This window comes from Ornithorhynchus anatinus, chromosome 2 (assembly GCF_004115215.2).
Source record: "Ornithorhynchus anatinus isolate Pmale09 chromosome 2, mOrnAna1.pri.v4, whole genome shotgun sequence".
Lineage (NCBI taxonomy): Eukaryota > Metazoa > Chordata > Mammalia > Monotremata > Ornithorhynchidae > Ornithorhynchus > Ornithorhynchus anatinus.
The window spans coordinates 85,363,718-85,384,909 of NC_041729.1; the positions used below are offsets into that span (position 1 = coordinate 85,363,718).

Consider the following 21,192-nt stretch of genomic DNA (forward strand, 5'->3'; position numbering starts at 1 on the left):
TTGGAAGCACAGGGAATTGTTTAACAACAGTTGCATACCCAAGTCCTAGAGAGTATTAAATAGGATTAATGTGTTGAAGCAACTGCAGTGTTCCCACAAATGTTCAATCGTCCTGCAGTGTTAGGATAATTGATGCATATGAGCCCTCTGCCAGTAACGAAATGTTAGCAATGTTCACGCAAGTGTCTTTTTCTGGATCTCCGGTATGCTTGGAATTCAAACGGTGAATACTGAGACTAACCAAGATTTCCGTCTGTGCCGATTTCACTATCTCAACAAATGATGACACTTTCTTTTTCGAAAAGCCCATCCCTGAAGATCAGAGAAAAAGAAAGTTAACAAATTTAGGAACTAGAAACATTTATCCCTCTCAGGGTCGCACCTGGAGAGTTTCCAGTACTCTACCAGTCTCTGCTACGGGAGGGAGAGTCAAGCAGAGGCAGACCCATTCCATTCCTAGCTTGGCCAGTGGCTAGCAAGTAGAAGGCAATCTGCTACAAGTCAAAACTCACGACACGCTAGGCAGCAGCGGCAAGGGAGAGAGTCGAGGGCAGAGACTCAAGTTTACTGAGCAGAAGGATGCAATGGTAAACCACTTCCGTATTTTTACGAAGAAAACTCTATGGATACGCTACCAGAATGATTGCAGATAGAGAGCCGCGTGTTCTGGGAGAGATGTGTCTGTGGTGTCGCTATGGGTTGGAAACAACTCGACAGCATAAGACAAGAAACATTTAATAAAGAACTATGGGCATTTTTGTGGATTTTCCCAGCCATGGTAATATTTTCTCTAATAATAATGATTACTTTTGTGATCCTTGATATGCATTTTCTACGGGCCAAACCCTGTGCTAAGCGCTGATGCAGATACAATACACGTAGATTAGACACAGTACCTACCCCACATAAGGCTCACAGTCTAAGAAGGAGGAAGAACAGATTCTGAATTCCCATTTAAGAGATCAGAAAACTGAGGCAGAGAGAAGACTAGAGGTAGAGGCACAGAGAAGCATGGCCTAGCGAATAAATAGAGGATGGAACTCAAAGTGAGAAGGACTTGGGTTCTACTTCTGGTTCTGCCACTGGTCTGCTGTGGGACTTGGGACAAGTCACTTAAACTTCTCTGTGCCTCAGTTACCTTATCTGTAAAATGGGGATTAAGATTGTGAGCCCCATATGGGACATGGACTGTGTCCAAGCTGATTAGCTTGTACTTACCCCACTGCTCAGTACAGTGCCTGGCACCTAGTAAGTGTTTAACAAATACCATTAAAAAAAAAAGTGAAGTGACTCACCCACTGTTCAGGCAAATGGCAGAGCTGGTATTGGAAACCAGGTCTCTTTACTCCCAGGCTCAGGACCTTTTAACAAGGCCATGCTGCTATTTCTAATAATAATAATAATAATAATGATAATGATGGTATTTGTTGGGCGCTTACTATGTGCCAAGCACTGTTCTAAGCACTGGGGGAGATACAGGCAATCAGGTTGTCCCACGTGGGCCTCACAGTCTTAATCCCCATTTTACAGATGAGGTAACTGAGGCAAGAGAAGTTAAGTGATTTGCCCAAAATCACACAGCTGACAAGTGGCAGAGCAGGATTAGAACCCACGACCTCTGACTCGCAAGCCCATGCTCTTGCCACTGAAACATGCTGATTCTCTAGGTTGGGTTTAAGTGCTAAGTGAGGTATTTTAACAGATTCAGAAAAATGTGTCACATCTCCCTCTAGTTACCTCCATTTTCACTGCAGAGACTGCATGTTATATGATCTCACTACTTACTGATCGATCAGTCCATGTATTTTTCTGTTACTTGTTCCTCAAAACCAGAGACACTGACCATCATTATCATCAGTAGTATTTATTGAGTGCTTACTATGTGCTTGGGAAAGTACAATATAACAGAGTTGACAGAAACGCTCAGTGCCCACAGTAAGTTTACAGTCTAAAGGGGGAGACAGACATTAATATAAATAATTTATAATATATAGCCTATTATATATATTTAGATAGGTACATAAGTACTGTGGAAATGAGGGTGGGGCAGTTATCAAAAGCCCTAAAGTCATAGAGAGGTCTAAGTGCATAGATAGGTCGTTGACAGGAATATGAGATTAGCAAGATTTATCAAGCTGGGTGAGAGATAGCTATTTTTTCATTTTGAAGAACCAGGGGCTCTGATACTTTTCTTGCAGTGTGGCTGAATAGACAATATACATAATCAACTATGTCACTCTGTCTGTCTCAAATGACTGTCAAAGAAACATGCTCTGGCTTTTAGCACAAAGAGAAGTGCCAAAATTGCTATGACACAGATGCATTTCCCTTGGTATTGTTTTATTGATTAGGAAGATTTTGCTGTGGGGAGGGAAGTATAAATGAGCAGTGGGTGATGGAGAAAATTCTGCTAAGAATGACTATTGCACATCTTCAGGCTTTAATGCTTTGCAGTTATGTCAGCCCAATATGAAAGCTGAATGTTAATTACAGCTAGGTGACCTTGGAAAACTCAACTGCTGTGCTAGATTCCTTTAAATAATAACAACAACAACAAAGAAGACCCTACCAAGTTCACATGATCTGCAAGTATAAGGCAAAACTTAATTAAAAACAAGTGAGTAAACAAAGTAAGCAGTCTATGAGAGGGGTCTCAAAATTTAAGTAAAAGGGCAAAAGGTAAACTAATGTTTTGTTTTCTGGGTTGTTGGATTTATTGTTTTGTGAGCATTTAGTTGCTGCTCCCTGTTCTGTTTTTCATTTGTTATAAACTTACAACTGTGCTGTCAGTTTCCATAATAATAGCATCAAACATGAGAACACCCAGGTAGATTGATGAACTCCTCCTTTGGCATGAAAAAAAACCCACAAAAGGTGAAAGAAGATTATTTCTGAATTTGCTTCCCCAGGAAAACCTGTGAAAATTCTGTGAATTAGCACAGGTCGAAGGCCAAGACTTCTTTAACCAGTAAACAGGCTGAGCACAAGCTTTTTGGAATCATCACAGCGTTTCACCAAAAGGATTTTACATTTAGATGAAACCAGAAAATTACAACCAGATTAAACTGGAAAAACTGGATGAAAGCCAGCTGAATGGAGGGTACGTGAAGGAGTGCAGGTTGGACTTATGTGTGCAGTTTTATTAAGGTATAAATCTCTAGTCATCCTGCCAGCTAAAGGACAGATGGCTCCCCTAAAATGGAATCTTGATGCAGTGTTCACATTCTGAATGTCATTCTGCAGAGCAACAGCTGTGTTCAGAATATCCTTCATTTGAATGCTAGTTTAGGAGAGACCAACGCCTTGGAGAGAACACTGTGGTAACAGCCGAGGTTCTGAACGGATTGTGGGGAGGAAATATAGGAAATAATCATAGAGGGATGCCAGGGAGAGCCGGGTGAGGTGGGCGGGACAGTAAAAATAGGTGGAGAAGATTGTCAGCTCCTTAAGGGCAGGGATCACGTATACAAGCTTCCTTGTACTCTTCCTAGTGCTTGGTACAGTGCTCAGCACACAGTAAGTGTACAATAAATAGTGTAGATTGTTGGAGAAGAGAGAAACCCTGGAAAACCCTGGAAAAGTAGTTCCAGCTTTTACACCATTCTCTTCCCTTGATTCTTCTTCCTTCCTTAATTTACAACAATGACCCATCATAGGAGGTCCGAGAGGCAATGGAATGGAAGCTACGTAGCACAGATTAAGGTCAAGGTGGGTGGATTTCCTCATGTCTCCCATTTCTGTCCACTCCTCTTACCCAGAAATCCAGTGGAAGTGGATTTCAAGTGATTTCAAGTCCCTAATGGGTAGTTTGCACAATCTGACATTGGTGAGCCAATATACCTAAAATCTAACTTCTACTAAGAATTGATGAATACTCATCTATGCCTAACACATTTTTAAGGGGATATTTTCAGAGAAATCTGAACCATATTTTTATGACTCCAGAAAGGGAAGAGGTTCCTTGAAGGAAGCAATCGGAAAGTATGCCTTAATCCCATTACCAGTAATCATTTTGGAACCAGAGTGTCATTCCAAGGATGTAATTTCCATCTAAGAAAAATGGTACAAGGCTCATTACTTTAGAGTGGTGTAGCATTTTCTTGCTTAATAGAAAAGGTTAAATAGACATTTTGTTAATGTTGCTTCCTAGATCTTCTGACTAAAAAGGCAAGAGAAATGGGCAAAAGTAGGGAGAGGAAGAAATTTGTGGATTCAGAGAGTGAAAATTTTCTAAAGGCACGGAGTCGAGATATTTTTAAGTATCCTGTGAATTCTAAGTTTTTTTCTGAACACAAATGTTAAAAGATATATGGATTAAGCAATTTAAATCCAAAGTATTTATGAAACTGCTGTTTAAATATGGTCCAGAATCTAACGACTCAATGATAGCCAAATAGTATGTCCTAAATCCATGTGCAAGGGGAAAACAATTCATAATGCTTTTATAACAGGGAGAAAAAATAAGTGATTAAAAAAAACTAAATGCTAATACCTTGGACTGTTTATCTTATACCATATGGTTAAGGTCTTATAATAACAGCAAGGTCTATTTTTTACCTCTGAGATGTGGTGTGAAAGTGTCAGAAACAGGTATTCAGACACTCAAATTTTCACTCAGCTGTCAAGGCCATATGTGCTTAAGATTAGAAAGCTAAATAAAGTTATTCAGTGTACAGAAAAAAATAAGTTCCATCAGTTTCACCCTTGTATAGAGTTCCTCTGACACCAAGCATTCAACAAAAATAAAAGAATTGAGGGTATCCCATCATTACTTCCATCTTGGGACTAATTTGGGGGGAGGATAAAATCAACTCAGCAGGGAGACCATGGTTTCTAAACTGAAATTCAATCTGATTATCTTACTAATGCTCAGTCAGAGTTAAACAACAGTGTGAATCTTAAATTTCACCCTTCACCACCTGGAGCATCTATCTGTGCCAGTGTGTGACAAACTGTTTTAGATTATCATCTATTAGTATTAGCACCTGTGTGTGCACAGAGTATATCGGAGGTACAGAAAAAGAACCTTCTCTATTATGCCACCAGTCCACATCAAGGTTCTGTAGCAGATTGTAATCTCTAGACTGTAAGCTCACTGTGGGCAGGCAATGTGTCTACCAACTCTATTGTATTATACTCTCCCAAGAGCTTAGTATAGTGCCAAATAAATACAGTTGATTGGTAGTAACCCTCTGGACCCTCCCCAAACTATTTCTCCTACTCTTTCCTGGTATTGGGAACTTCCAGAGAAGAATTACTCCAAAAAGTCATGCCATTATTTTGATGCCTAAATTATATTAGAAATAAATGCATTTTCCTTGGGTAATCCTTATTATTTTGGTGCCAGCTAGGAATAAGCTTCATCCAGAACATGGAAATAGCCATTAGATGTAATGCCTGCCCAGTGAGTTTATAATCACATTAGACAGAAAGGTCATACTAAAAAAAATCTGATTTACTCCGTTAATTTCCATGCAGTTAACTCATTGCATCATTCACCTACCACTGTATATCTATTCATTTGCTCTGGGCTTCTGCCTATTTGTTGACAAACATATTTTTAATGTGTTCAGAGATGTCCCCAGATGCCAACAGTATGCCATGAAATACAGGTTTTGAGCAGAGCAGAGACTGAAGTACAAACTTGGCAATTGGCAGTCAGAATATTGATAACTATGCTGATGAACCTGAGTTCAAAGATATTTATCCTGGGCCTCTGCTCTTGATTCTCATAAATGCATAATTGACAAACTGCTTTGCAGTGGTGCAGCGGGAGTTAATTGGCTAATGAATGAACAGCACAGGAATTACTCTGTCTGCCAACCCAAGGAGGGCCTAAGAAAACAGGCATTCCATTCTGACCTATTTTCCCATATTTATCGAAGTCACTCTCCTCTCGTCTTAATTCGGAAAACAATCAGAATTGGTTTGTGGGGTGTCGGCAGGGAGGGAAAAGATGGACAAATCCCCTCTCCTTCCACTCCCATTTCCAGAGTTGATGACTAAATCCCATTCAGTTAATAGTACACAAACCAGAATCCAACCTCTCCTTCCCCCTTCATGCTAAAGACAGATCATTCTCTTTGGATTGCTTTGTTTGTTTCTGGCTCTCTAATTTGCTGACCTTCTGAAAGCCAAGACTGTCCTGAAAAATAATATAATGCTATTGTAGAAGGCAGCAGACTCAAATTGAGATATTTCAGGTTCCCATGCCCAGCCAGTTCTGTTACTAAGACAGGGGAGAGGGAATACAGAGATGAGCACAGTTTTCAGCACTGTACTCTTGTTCACTGCAGCTTTCTTTTTTTAGACTTAGCTGCAGTTCCTTTAAGAAGCTGTGTGACTTTCCCACCTCATGTTCATTTATACATATTGGGAAGAAGAAAAAAAAAAGAGCACATGTTCTGTATCTCAGATCATCTCATAGCAAACATAATGAAGAGTTATACAATGAGGTTGCGCATGTGCGCACACACACACACACACACACACACAGAAAAATAGATTAAATATCACTTTGGACAAAGGGTGGCATGTAGACTAACCAGATATGTTATTTGGGTTGAAAAAGTGGCACAATTTCCCCATTGAACACAATTCCACAGTGACAGTCAATAGATGGACAGTGCCTAGGGTCACAGCACGGCAACCATAGCCATCAATCATGCATCAGATAAATACGTTTCAGAAGTTTTGTGTACAATAAGTTCTCGCATGTGAGCTTAAATTCAGAATGACATACAGTATTTCATTGTTAATATGCTCTCTTCCTAGCAGAGGAGGGTCTCCTGTTGAAATCAGGTTGCTTAACTTGTTTGCTTATTTACAAAATAATTTCTGAATTTTGGTATAACTTCTGTTAAACCTGTTTTAAAAGTTGAAGCTTAGGTCATTTGCAAATATGAATACAGATTTATCAGGCATGCATAATTTGTAGTCTGTGTTGAACTGACTCATCTGTCTTCTGGATCTGGCAGTCATGTGGTGAGCTCTCCTGCTAAGAGTGACCTATTCATCCTTCAAATAAACATCCACAAGAGGAAGAAAAACAATATGTACAGTTCCAAAGAAGGAACAACATATTATGCACGAGCCGATATACTTGAGTCAGCTCTGTCAACAATCTATTGAATTTAGAGTCCCTGATTCAGAAAGCCTCTGAAATGCTGCACCATATCTTGGGCATTCCAACATGAGCAAGTCTAAATTTAGACAATAGCTAAAAAATCCTAAGGTAGGAACAATCAGAGTAACCTTTGAGACTGGAAAGAGCACGGGCCTTGGAATCAGAAGGACCTGGGTTCTAATTCTGGCTCTGCCACTTGTCTGTTGGGTGACCTTGGGCAAGTCACTTCAGTTCTCTGTGCCTCACTTACCTCATCTGTAAAATGGGGATTAAGACTGTGAGACCCAGGTGGGACAGGGACTGTGTCCAACCTGATTACTCATATCTACCCCAGTGCTTAGAGCAGTGCTTGACATTTAGTAAGTGTCAAACAAATACCATCATCATTATTAACAACATCTATATGCTTATTTCTGACAGTACAACTATTAGAAGGTAAGTGAGATGTCATGTCAGTTCTCCTTAGAGAAAATGCTGAAGGAAAAAGACTCAATTTGATCTTAAAATACAGATTTGCCTTTATGCAGGGTGTAGTCCAGAGTTGGCAGGGAACATTCAGTGGAGGACAAGAGGTCTGATCTTACACACACACACCCCACCTCACATTTCTTTACTGTGCTAAACTAAGTGGGGAAGGGGGAAGAACTCAGAGATTGCACATCTCAAAGTCGAGGTCTCTGGTTCTAAGCACACTAGACTGTAAACTCACTGTGGGCAGGGAATGAGTCCGTTCATTGTTATACTGTACTCTCCCAAGTGATTAGTACAATGCTCTCCACACATTTGGTGCTCAGCAAATATGATTGACTGACTTTGATTCCACCATGTGTGAACTAAGGTATACAAAATGGAGGGGTGCTGAAATAATGTTAATAATAATAATCAAAATAATAATAGTATTTGTTAAGCACTTACTATGTGTCAGGCACTGGACTATGCACTGGGGTGGATACAAGCAAATTGAGTTGGACACCATCCCTGTCCCACGTGGAGCTCACAGGCTTAATCCCCTTTTTATGGATGAGGTAATTGAGGCACAGATTAAGTGAAATGACTTGCCCAAGGTCACACAGTAGGCAAGTGGCGGAGCCAGGATTAGAAATCATGACCTTCTGACTCCCAAATCTGTGCTCTATCCACTACGCCATGCTGCTTGCATACATTCCAAAGTCATAGTCACAATTGCAGTCACAATCGGAGTCATAGTCACCAGTTTCATTGTTCACCATTTTGGAACCACTGATCAAATGACCTCTGAAAGTCAAACAGCCCTATAAATCTATGATTATTGATAGTTTTTCAAAGATGTACCTGGCAAGTCATTTTAGAAGGCTAATTTTTTGTCAGGTAGGAACAAGGAATGGTTTAAGAAGTTTAGCCTTTGAATATGTAAATTTTATAATCCTGTAAAAAGAAAGTACCTTTTATTTAATCTGGAATGATGTCTTTTAAGTCTGAGACATCATAAATGGAATATATGATTCCTGACTGGAGAAGTGTGACTGTGAGACAAAGGGAACTTAATAGCAAACAAATAGCAAATAGGCTTTCAAATAATGGGGATAAGGCCATAGGAATTTTGCATTGGCTAAAAGGTGCAAATGTTGCCTTTGAAGTTTGTTTCAGAGTTATATACTTTAATGTAAGGTCATCATATCATACCAACTCAAGACAGGTATCAGAATTGGAAAAATTGAATTGCACAGTACAACACTGAGCACTCAATTCAATTCTCTTTCTGTCAGTAGATTTTTATTTCAAAAATAATATCTCAGCTTTTCATCTGTGTCAGGTATACATGGAAAGTAGTTGAGACATTCTTTCCTTGATGACATAGCTACAAGGAACCATTTATCAGTCAGTGATATTTGTTGAGTGCTTACTGTGTGCAGAGCACAGTACTAAGCACTTGGGGAAGTACAATATAATAGAGTTGGTAGATGTAATATCTGCCGACAAGGAACTTACAGTTTACAGGGGTAAAAAGACATTGAAATCAATTACAGATAGGGGAAATGGCAGAATTTAGGGATATGTACCTAAGTTCTGTGGGGTGAATATCAAGTGCTTAAGGGGTAAAGATCTGAGCACATAGGTGCGTGATGGGGAAGGGTGGGTAGGCAGGAAAGGCCTCTTGGAGATGTGATTTTGGAAGGGCTTTGAAGGTGAGGAGAGTGGTGGGCGGTAAAAGATAAAGGGGAGGAAGTTCCAGGTCAAAGGGAGGGTGTGAGCAAGGGTTTGGTGGCAGGTTAGATGAGATAGAGTGTGAGGGAGTAGGCTGGCTTTAGAGGAGAGACGTGTGTGGTTTAGGAAATCAGAAAAGTAAGGTAGGAGGGAGAAGGCTGATTGTGTGTTTTAAAGTTGATTGAAAGAAGTTTCTATTTGATGTTGGGATGGATGAGTAACCATGGGAGATTTTTGAGGAATAGGGTGACATGGACTGAACTTTTTTTAGATAAATGATCTGAGCAGCAGAGTGAATGTGGACTGGTAAAGGAGATAATGGAGTTAAGGAGGTTAGCGAGGAAGGTAATATAGTAGTTAAGATGGGATATGCCAAATGTTTGGATCAGCACAGTAGCAGTTTGGATGGAGAGGAATGGACAGATTCTATAGATGTTGTCAAGGTAGAAGTAAAATAATTTGGTGACAAATTGAATGTGTTCGTTGACAGAGAGATGAGGCAAAGATAATGCCAAGGTTTATGTGGCAGGGAGAATGGTGGTGTTGTCTATAGTCATAGACAAGTCAGTAAGCAGGGCAGGATTTGAGTGGAAAGATGTGAAGTTGTGTTTTGAATATGTTGAATTTGAAGTGTTGGGGGACATGCAAGTAGAACATGTAGAGTCCTAAAGGCAGGAGGAAATGAGAGACTGCAGAGAAGGAGGAAGGTCAAGTTTGGAAAAGATTTATGAAAACCTCTTGAGCCTGATTTGGTCTGTATTTCAGTGATGGAACAACTGGCATCATCCTCAACAGTGTTTACTGAGTGCTTACACATAATCATAAGATATGATGCTAGAATTGATATGACCACAGACTGTAAGCTCCTTGATGGCAGGAATTAAGTCTACCAACTCTGTTGTATTCATTCATTCATTCAATCGTATTTATTGAGCACTTACTGTGTGTAGAGCACTGTACTAAACGCTTGTACTTTCCTATGCATTTAGTACAGTGCTTTGCACACAGTTAGCACTCATTAAATACAATTGATTAATTGATAGAATTTAGAATAAACTAAACCATCCAGAAAGAAGGGACTAAGGCTAGTTGGGATATGTGGATATATTAGGAAATGGAGATTTCCTTTTTTTTTTTTAAATCAAAACATGGTAACATTTGTGCCACTGAAAACAATTACATGATATAGAAAATGTCACTTAACTTCTCGGTGCCTCAGTTACCTCATCTGTAAAATGGGGATTAAGACTGTGAGCCCCACGTGGGACAACCTGATTCCCCTGTGTCTACCCCAGCGCTTAGAACAGTGCTCGGCACATAGTAAGCGCTTAACAAATACCAACATTATTATTAAGTGACTTACTAAGCTACTGTCAGAGCTCCTTGATACACTTCAAGTTGAAAGTTTTTTTGAAATGTGTCCATTTCACATCATTACTTTATTTTTCAATTTGAAAGTAGAACACCAAATTGCTTTATGCACTCATTTACCACTTAGAAAATCTAGTACTTTTAGTACTTTAGAAGTCCAGGGATCAATACCATAACTTAGATTGTATTCATAAATACTGCTGACATACACGATGAAATAATTGTAAGTGTGAAAGATATTAATCAATCAACCATTTAATGAGTGCCTACTGTATGCAGAGCACTGATTGCAGAAAGTAAAATGTAATAAAGTTGGTAGACATCTTCCCAGCCCACAACAAGCTTATAGTTTAGAAGCGGAGACAGATATCAATATAAAAACATAAATTTCAGATAAGTGCATAAGCACTATGGGGCTGAAGGTGGCTAAATAAAGGATGCAAATCCAAGTGGAAGGACAATACAGAAGGGAGTTGGAGGAGAGGAAATGAGGAGATGGGCTTTGAATAATACTGTGAAGTTAGGAAGAGTGATCGTCTGTCAGTTATGAAGGAAGATGGTGTTCCAAACTAGAGACAGCATATGAGCGAGGGCTCAGTAGTGAGATAGACAAGATTGAGGTTCAGTAAGTAGATTGGTATTAGAGGAATGAAGTCTGTGGGCTGGGTTGTAATAGGAAGTAAGGTATGAGGAGGTGCAGTGATTGAGTACTTTAAACCCAATGATAAGGAGCTTCTGTTTGATACAGAGGTGGATGGGGGAACCACTGGAGTTTGTTGAAGAATGGGTAAACGTGAACTGAATGGTTCTGTAGAAAAATGATCCTGGAAGTAGAGTGAAGTATGGACTGCATTTGGCAGCCCTGGGAAATCTATCAAGATTATTCCATGATGATATTGTTGGTTGTCAGAATTGGAGGTGCTCTGTCTCACTCTATCCCCATTTACCACTGTAATAAAACTATAAATTCCTCAGTGAATTTATCTGCCCTGAAAAAGTCATTAAGTTTCTGAGACTGCTTCACAGCAGTATGGCTTGCAGTGTCCAAGCTGGGAAGGGGGGTGCTTTGTCATAGCTATTCCTCTTTACCAATAAGGTAAAGCAGGGCTCCTTATTGGGCTAGGGGCTGTTCCATGTATTCTAGACAAATATGCTGGAGGATGAAACAAGGGGACTACTGCAAGTGTCAAAATGCATTTCTGTGCCTCTGGGACACTCTTCCAACACAGCAGACATCAAGCAACATTCAAAGTCTTAGAATCTAGCATTTGAGAATTGGCGAATGAAGGTAACTCGGTACTAAAGGCATAGTCCCAAGAATCAGTCAGTAGTATTTATTGTGTGCTTACTGTGTGCAGGGAATTACACTAAGTGCTTGAGAGAGAACAATACCAAAGTGTTGAGAGGCGTGTTCCCTGCCCAAAAGGAGCTTACACTCTAGAGGGGGAGAATGAGACCTTGCTGGGCTGTGTGACCCTGGGCAGTTTGCTTAACTTCTCTGTTACCTCATCCGTAAAATGGGTATTAAGACTGTGATCCCCATATGGGAGAGGGAATGTGTCCAACCTGATTGCCTTGTAACCACCCCAGTGCTTAGATCAGTGCCTGGCATATAGTAAGCACTTGACAAATACCATTTAAAAAAAAAAGGAGAAAAGCTGGGTTAGGCAGCGGGGAGTCATGGAGGCAAGCAGCAGGACTGGACCAAATAAATAGGTAGGAGTGAGGACCAGTATCTAAATTTGGAGAGAAATGGACACAGGCAATGATGTAGAGAAGCAGCGTGGCTCAGTGGAAAGAATCCGGGCTTGGGAGTCAGAGGTCATGGGTTCGAATCCTGGCTCTGCCACTTGTCAGTTGTGTGACTGTGGGCAAGTCACTTAACTTTTCTTTCCCTCAGTTACCTCATCTGTAAAATGGGGATTAAGACTGTGAGTCTCACGTGGGACAACTTGGTTACCCTGAATCTGCCCCAGTGCTTAGAACAGTGCTCTGCACATAGTAAGCGCTTAACAAATACCAACATTATTATTATTATTAGGTTAGATAGTAAGGGTGGAAAAGGAAATGGAGTTTGGGAGATTTGGGTTGTAGTACAGATGTGAGTAAAGTAGTCAAATGTATCACTTCGGACCAGGGAGCATCAGGGTGAGGCAGTGGAGGTGGAGAGAGACAAAAAAAAAAGACAGGAAAAAATAGCAGCAGTGGAGGAGAAGAAAGAGACATGTCAGCAGGTTACTACTGGACACTCGCTATTTGTTGAACAGTAGCATTCTATCTGACGAGTGGTTTGATCAATTGAACAATTGACACTCAAACCTCAGACAGGTTTCTTTTTAGATGACAGGATTCTTTTTAGATCATTTAAATTTAGTTGGCTTAATTAGACATTTCATATGCCCATCATTTGTCAGTTGCCAAAGATCTCCAAAGTCACTCCTTTACACATGGATAAAATTTCACCCACAGAAGCATCATATTCATCTCAGAAAGAGAACTCTATATATTAATAGTTACCTTCATACGAGCCAAAGTAAGCTATAGTATGGAAAAGACTTGGATGATCCAGAAAATCTGAATAATTGATTTTCCTGGGATAAGTGCAGTCAAAATCTATTCTGACAGTTCTTGATGAATACAAAATTTTGCTGTCATTCCTCACTCAATGACGTGTGTGTATTTAGGTACAATGTAATGGGCAATGATCAAGAATCAAAGTGATAAAGGAATGGAACTTGAGATATCTTTGATTTAAAAAAAAAAAACTAAGTAATGATTTTTTTTCATTTAACTACATTTCACTCCTTTCTTCTTTTTCTGTGTATTTAAAATGGTATTTGTTAAATGCTTACTATGTTCAGGCACTATACTAAGTTCTGGGGGGTACAGAACAGTGCTTGGCAAGCACTTAGTACAGTTCTCTGCACATAGTAAGTGCTCAATAAATATAACTGAATGAAGTAAGCGCTTAACAAATACCATAATTATTATAAGGTTGGACCCAATCCATGTCCTACATGGAGTTCACAGTCTTAATCTCCATTTTACAGATGAGGTAACTTAGGCACACAGACACTGCATTACTTACCCAAGGTCACACAGCAGACAGGTGGTTGGGAGCAGGGATTAGAACTCTGCATGGCCTAGTGAAAGAGCAGGGGCCTGGAAATCAGGTCATGGGTTCTAATTCCAGCTCCGCCACTTGCCTTTGTGTGACCTTGGGCAAGTCAATTTCCTTCTCTGTGCCTCAGCTACCTCATCTGTAAAATGAGAATTGAGACTGTGAGCCCCACATAGGACAGGGACTATGTCCAATTTGATTTGCTTGTATCCACCCCAACACTCAGTACAGTGCCTGGCACATAGTAAGTGCTTAACAAATACAATCATTATTATTTTTATTAACCCAGGTCATAAGACTCCCAGGCCCATGCTCTCTCATTTAGGTCACTTTTTGCTATGTGGTTTGTGCGAAAGATTGTGTAAAATTTCTGATTTAAGATTGTTGTTTCTTTGGTAGCTTCCACCACTAAAGAGGACATGGGTTCCAATCATGGTTCCATCCCTTACTGGCTGTATGATCTTAAGCAAGTCACTGCACTTCTCTGTGCCTCAGTTCCCTCATCTGCAAAATGGGGACTCAATACCTGTTCTCCTTTCTACTTAGACTGTGAGCCCCATATGGGACATAATTATCTCGTATCTACCACAGTACTTAGTACAATGGTTGGCACTTAGTAAGCACTTAAATACCTCTATTACCATTATGACTATCCTACACCAATTCCCTTAAATCTGCTTTCTCACTGTTCACAGTTTTTTCTTACGCCAGAACCTCTCTTCTGGTAGGGAGAATGGATCTTTTGTCAATAAGCAGCAGAAGTCACCAGGAAATCTGGTCAGCGTGGAAGGTTAAATGGATGTGAATTTGACTCCAAGTACCAAAATCATCCAAATTGGGTAAATCCAAAATTAATGATAGAAAAAATATTAGCATGTTTATAGCAGTTCAGTTCCAAGCCACCGTGTTCCACATCACCCTGCTCATGACAGATGGGGATAATTTATATGCAACCAGATAATTCCCATTATTTTTTTTAGCACAAGTCTGGAACTCGAAAGGTGCAGAGGGGACTTGTACATTATCTGCTTCTCTCAAGAAGGCTGATATATCATATTGTGAGTAACTTCTGAAGAGCACTAGACCCATACACTGTCACAAAACATCATGAGAAACTGGTAGCCCAGGGCAGATGGTTGGCATTGATGTGAAAAGGTTTGTGGGTTGCAAAGGGAGGGACAAGCATAGTTTAAAGTATGCTAGATTGTAAAATCCTCTTCTACAATCTCTTGAACTAATACAGCTTTCTGCACACTGTAAGAGCTCAATAAATACCAGTGATTGATTGATGCTAAAACAACTAAGAGATGATAATGATGATAAGACAACTAAGAGATGATGACAAGGATGATGATAATGTTAAATGCTTACTCTGTGCCAAGCACTGTACTGAGTCTAGATAATCAGGTTGGACACAGTCACTATCTCACATAGAAATCATAGTCTGTGGGGACAGGAGAAGAGATATTGAATCCCCAGTATAACAAATGAAAGAGCAAAAATGCCCTTTAGAGAGTGAAGGAATCTCTCTGTATGGACACATATCATAGAAGGAGAGAATTTTCAAAATTTTGAAAGACCCAGGGAAAAATGTAAAAAGCAGCTCTTGCAAAAAAAGAGCAATGATGCCTAGTGATTGAGGATGGCCTGGGAGTCAGAAGGACCTGGGTTCTCTTCCCGGCACTGCCAATTTCTTGCTTTGTGATTTTAGGCAAGTCACAGTTTATCTGTGTCTCAGTTACCTAATCTGTAAAATGGGGACTCAGACTGTAAGTCCCCTGTAGGACATGGACTATGTCCAACCTAATTAGCATGTATGTACCCCACTGCTTAGTACAGTGCCTGGCACTTAATACACATTTAAATACCAAAAATAAACTCAATACCTAAAACAATCCCTTTGAACCTTGACCACTACCTACTGTAATCAAATGAGCAAGGAAATAGATTAATGATCCTGAGGAACAACTGTCAAGTAATTTAGTTTACCCTGGGTGCAAAACCAATGCTCTGGGAAAGAGATTATCTTCCTTACAGCATGACTAGCCTGAAAATAAACAGAAGTAGACAGAGACAGATAAAGGGATGTACAAGGAGGTGAAGAAGAGGGGAGAAGACAGGAGAGAAAGAAGGAAGAGGAGGAGAGGAGACTGGACAGAAGGGAAGAAGGAGAACATTTCGGGGATGGACTTCCAGCAGTGCTAATACTTGGTCTCCCTCAAAACTGGAGAGCTTCTAAGCAGGATTCAAAAAGCTGAGCCACCTGAGTTAATATGAATAGACCCCAAAACCGCATTTTTCAGATCCATTAATTCTTGAAGCTTTTCTGCCATTCTTAGGTTTGTACTACTTCCTCCTCACCTTCAAGCGTACACCCCCCATCCATGCACTCAAAAATGAAAAATTGCTATGTCACCCTCCTTCACCCAGTAATGATGACTATGGTATTTGTTAAGCATTTACCATATGCCAAGCATTGTACTAAGTGCTGGGTTGAATACAATCAAATGGGGTTGAATACAGTTCTGTCCCACATGGGGCTCACGGTCTTAATCTCCATTTTACAGATGAGGTAACTGAGGCACAGAGAAGCTAAGTGCCCAAGGTCACACAACAGACAAGTGGTAGAGCTAGGATTAGAACCCAGGTCCTTCTGACTCCCATGCCCATGCTCTATGCCCTGCTGCTTCTCTCCAAACACTGTAAGAAAAGTTGACTAGAAAACATGTAAGCAAAAACCAGACACAGATGGCCTGGATTGAGAAGAGGCAACGGATGTCTGTCTCCCCCGATTAGACTGTAAACCCATCAAAAGGCAGGGACTGTCTGTATCTGTTACCGATTTGTACATTCCAAGAGCTTAGTACAGTGCTCTGCACATAGTAAGCGCTCAATAAATACTATTGAATGAATGGATGGTAGAAGACAGAAAAATGAATGCCACCAATTAACTGAAAACATGTCATTGATTTGAGTATCCTTTAAGAGTGTCTGTGAATGTCAGAATATATCATCTAAACCTGCCAAATAAGCCAAATTTTGGAAAACTTCAGTCTAACTATATATCAATCAATAGGATTTAATCAGCATTGACTGTGTGCAGAACACTGTACTAAGAATGAAAGTGGTCCATCCTGGGGAACCACCTGGGGAATGAGAGAGCGCCGTAAGAGGTGGATGCTTCTAATATGCTGTCTATCAGTCAGGGAGTTTTGCTACCAAGAGGGTACCTGGGTGGTGAACTGTTGATGCTTATGGACAGGATTAAAGTTTTAAAGCCAATCTCCCATCTTGATAAATTGACCCCTAACATATTTTTAACTCAAGCAAATTTATGCCCAAACCAGATTGTTTTTTTACAAGAAAATTTGTCTATTAAATGAAAAATTTGTGACCCATCAATACAAACCCCAGCCAGTGGGCAGAGACACATAATTCTCAAAGACACTTTTGTATTTCATCTAGTTTTTCTTTTGAAATGTATTTATATATAAAGGGAGGACATTCAGATTAGGTACCCAAAAAATTATTTCAGCTTTTCTGAGGAAAAAGTAAAATAAATGTGTGATTCAGGAACCTGTGCTAACAAGAAAAATAATGTGATATGAAGGAAAATGTGATAATTGGGAATGTGAGTCACTGAATATTAAAATGGAGAATGCAATCTTGTCAAAGTTAAAGTCCAAAGTTATGGTTCTTACAGCAACATTGTCCCAATGATATTACCATATGTGCTCTATTCTTTCCTATTTGGTTCACTTTGCCTCTGGCCTTTAGCCATCAATGTCTTATGAATTAAAGTGATTATTCTTTTTGCAAAAATTGTCTCTTTCTGCTTCTTCATTAAAAAAAAAGCCACACAACACAGTAGTAGTATTGTTAAATCCAAGTAACCATCTGGGAGTTCAGATTGACCTTTCAACTGCCAAAGTACATGCTTGGATGATAAAGGCACTCTGCACCATCTCAAGCACAATAGCTTTTCAAATGCATCCTTTTTTTCTAGTCCTACTTAGAATCCTGGTTGCAAGAGTCCAGAGATATTTCTAATAAATTCAGCAGGCTCAAATCCCTCCTTCAGGTCCATGAGGGAGAGTGCTTACCTTGGGGCAGAGGGAAAAACACCGTCTGTTTCCCATCTCTATGCTTTCCTCAACATCTTTGCCCAAGGGTCTCAGGTGGAGGAGTGTGCCAAGCACTTGCTGGAAAGCTCCACAGCAACCACTTTGCAAGACAAAGGATTAGTGCACTTTGCTCCACAAACCTTTAATCAGGCAAAGTCCTCCAAGATGCCTCAATAAGTGAGTGGCTTATCGCGACTTCTGATTGCTTGTCTTTATAGCTTAAATTACATAGTTGCAGTGTCAGGGAAGAGAATGGTGGCATTTGACATGACCCTACTCCTCCCTTCCCTTAGTGGCCTGTCTCCATTCTGGGAGGTGTGGCCTCAGAATGGACAGGACCCAAGGAGCTGAGCAAGATGGAGGCTGGGGTGTTTGAGATGATCATCATCATAATATGTATTAAGTGCTTACTCTGTGCAGTTCTAAGCACTGGGGTAGATACAAGCAAATCAGGTTGGACACAGTCATTGTCCCACATGGGGCTCATAGTCTTAATCCCCATTTTACAGATGAAGTAATTTAGGCACAGAGAAATTAGGTGACTTGCCCAAGATCACACAGCAGACAAGTGATGAAGCTGAGATTAGAACCCAGGTCCTTTTAACTCACAGGCACTTGCTGTATTCACTAGGCCATGTTGCTGACTCCAACACTTCCTGGAATTATCTCTCTGTCCCGCTCACTTGTGGTACAGCCAAAGAACCAAGAGGATCTTTGAGTATCCAAAGGAACTGAGTTTTAGTTTTTCTTCTTGTTTCCTCCTCTCTATCCATGCAGGTGTGGGTTGTTGCTTTAACACTGGCAGTAGTAGCACGTGGCACGTAGCTGATTTTGAGACCTCCATTTTGTCTGCATACCTGCCCTTGACCCACTCCCTGTCTCTGAAGTGGAACGTATATGGGCTGAACTTCCAGAAGAGACGGAGGGACTAATCTGATCTCTGTGGAAGAAGGCCAGGTGCAGTGGGTTGAGGGCAGCCCTGTGGGGGAAACGGGAAGGATCTATAGGGCTTTTCAAGGCCCCAGACGTGATGTTGTATTACTGCAGGCACAACCAGGTAACAGTGTAGGTGTCACAAATATCAAATATGTGAGCCTATGGGAGTTCTCACTGAGCCAGAAAGAAAAAACTCCCCTGCAGCTGGGGGCTTTGAAATTCTCCTCACATCACCTGGAAAGAATTGAAGGTGGGGTGGGAGCATGAAGGGTGAGAAAAAGGATTCTCAAATTAATTATGCTCTTCTCCCATTTTCCGTCATTTAGGAATTAATAGGAAGTCATCGTCCTTTTGATTCTCTCTTTCATAACTCTCTGAAGCATGAATCAGTCAATCATCAGCTTGTATTGAGTTACCACTCTGTGCTGAGTACTGACCTGGGCATTGAAGAGGATGGCTACAAATTGGATCATCCCTCTTAATCGGTATGAATTAAAATAGTCCATTTTGTTGCAGATCTGTTCATTAATTTGACCATCTCCACTCATGACTGAACTTGATTTCTATTTTAAGCCAACTTTGGTTACTACAAATAGAGTTGTTCCTACATTGTGATAAAATGGGAGGGGGAAAAAAATATTAGAATGCTTTCATTTAAACAAAAAAAGCTGTCTTACTTTTAATAATAATAATATTGGTATTTGTTAAGCGCTTACTATGTGCAGAGCACTGTTCTAAGTGCTGGGGTAGATACAGGGTAATCAGATTGTCCCACATGAAGCTCACATGGGCAGAGAATGGGAAACAAAAATTAAAGAGTTATGTTTGCACTGACTATTTGATCTGATTATAAACATTTAATCAGTAAGACAATAAATGACTATCACGTCATCAACTGTCTTGCTATCATGAGGAAACTGAAGCACAAAAAGGTTAAGTGACTTGCCTAGGTCACCCAGCAGGTAAGGGTACAGTAGGGATCAGAGAGTAGGATCCCTGCAACCCAGGTTTGAGCTCTATTGTATTAACTCATATAATAATTGTGGTATTTGTTAAGCACTACAAGATAAGGTCCCACATGATCCCACACAATCTAATTAAGAGGGAGAACAGGTATAGAATCCTCATTTTGAAGATGAAAGCACTGAGGCACAGAGACATTAAGTGATTTGCCCTAGGTCATACAGCAGACACATGGTGGGGTAGGAATTAGAACTCAGGTCCTCCGTTATACGTATCTTAAAAATGTTTAGTTGGGTGAACAAGAAAAGTATGTTTTCCTGCAGATTGCCTCATGTAGTCAATCTGGTCCCATCTCCAGAGAGGTGAATGATGAAACTATCTCTTAATTTTCAAGATATCAATAAATAGCATTTATGAAGTACATACAATGTGGGATGCATGGCAGTAATAGCTGGCAAGACATTAATTATGGACATTATGGGTATTAATTTAGACAGTCCCTAGCATACAAAGGAAGAGAGGACAGACAAATAAGAATAAACTCTCAACTAAATTTGGCAATTCAAAACCAGCAATTTTAAATAAAGTAATAATGACAGTTCATTCTTTAACATCCTGGGCTCCTCACCACTCGATTCTAGACCACACATCTCAGCTTTTGCCCGTTTTTAGTGTTAAATTTAGAGTCAACTGAACAGAGACTGTGTTGACTCCATTTCACTTAAGTTCTAATCCTGGGTCTGCCTCTTGCCTGCCATATGACCTCGGGCAAATCATTTAACTTCTCTATGTCTCAGTTTCCTCATCCTGAAAATGAGAATTTATATACCTGTTCTCCCTCCCACTTAGTGAGTTCCATCTGGGACAGAGACTGTGTCCGGTCTGATTATCTTGTTTCTACTCCAGCACTTACTACAGTGCTTGGCACATTGTAAACACTTAACAAGTACCATTATTATTGTTATTATTATTCTCTAAGGACTAAGAGCAGGGGCTGCAGGAGCTGCTAGTCCTGAGGTCTTCATTGTCACCATCATTTCTCCTGCCCTTAAAATGTGGGTGAAGATGTTGGAAGAGAAATCAGTTGATGATGATAGCGCCCTTAGTGAGCTCATGTCCATTCCCTATACATTTGGACAACAGAAGCCTAATATGCTGGGATCCTGACTGATCATCATGGAGCAGGTGAAAAAGCCAGTGAGTACTGGATCGCTCATGATGGCCAGACATTGTTGAGGTACGATGCTGGGATGGAGGCAGGCAGGGAGAGAATTATCATTTTTGTTTTGGAAAGGGTGCTCAAACTGCTGGCTGCTACTCAGGGATTTTTCATGCGTGGTACATTCGGTGCTACCCAGAACTGTTCT

At 40.3% G+C, this 21,192-nt stretch overlaps 1 long non-coding RNA gene and 1 other non-coding gene across 2 annotated transcripts; both read left to right on the forward strand.

The window, feature by feature from the left end:
* Positions 1 to 364: 364 nt before the first annotated feature.
* Positions 365 to 502, forward strand: LOC114809610. The gene has a single exon (XR_003757386.1). It is a non-coding gene; the product is annotated as a small nucleolar RNA SNORA7 (small nucleolar RNA).
* Positions 503 to 18,708: 18,206 nt separating this feature from the next.
* LOC114806374 lies at positions 18,709 to 19,377 on the forward strand. Its single transcript, XR_003754402.1, has 2 exons — positions 18,709 to 18,883; positions 19,189 to 19,377. It is a non-coding gene; the product is annotated as an uncharacterized LOC114806374 (long non-coding RNA).
* The last annotated feature ends 1,815 nt before the right edge of the window (positions 19,378 to 21,192 follow it).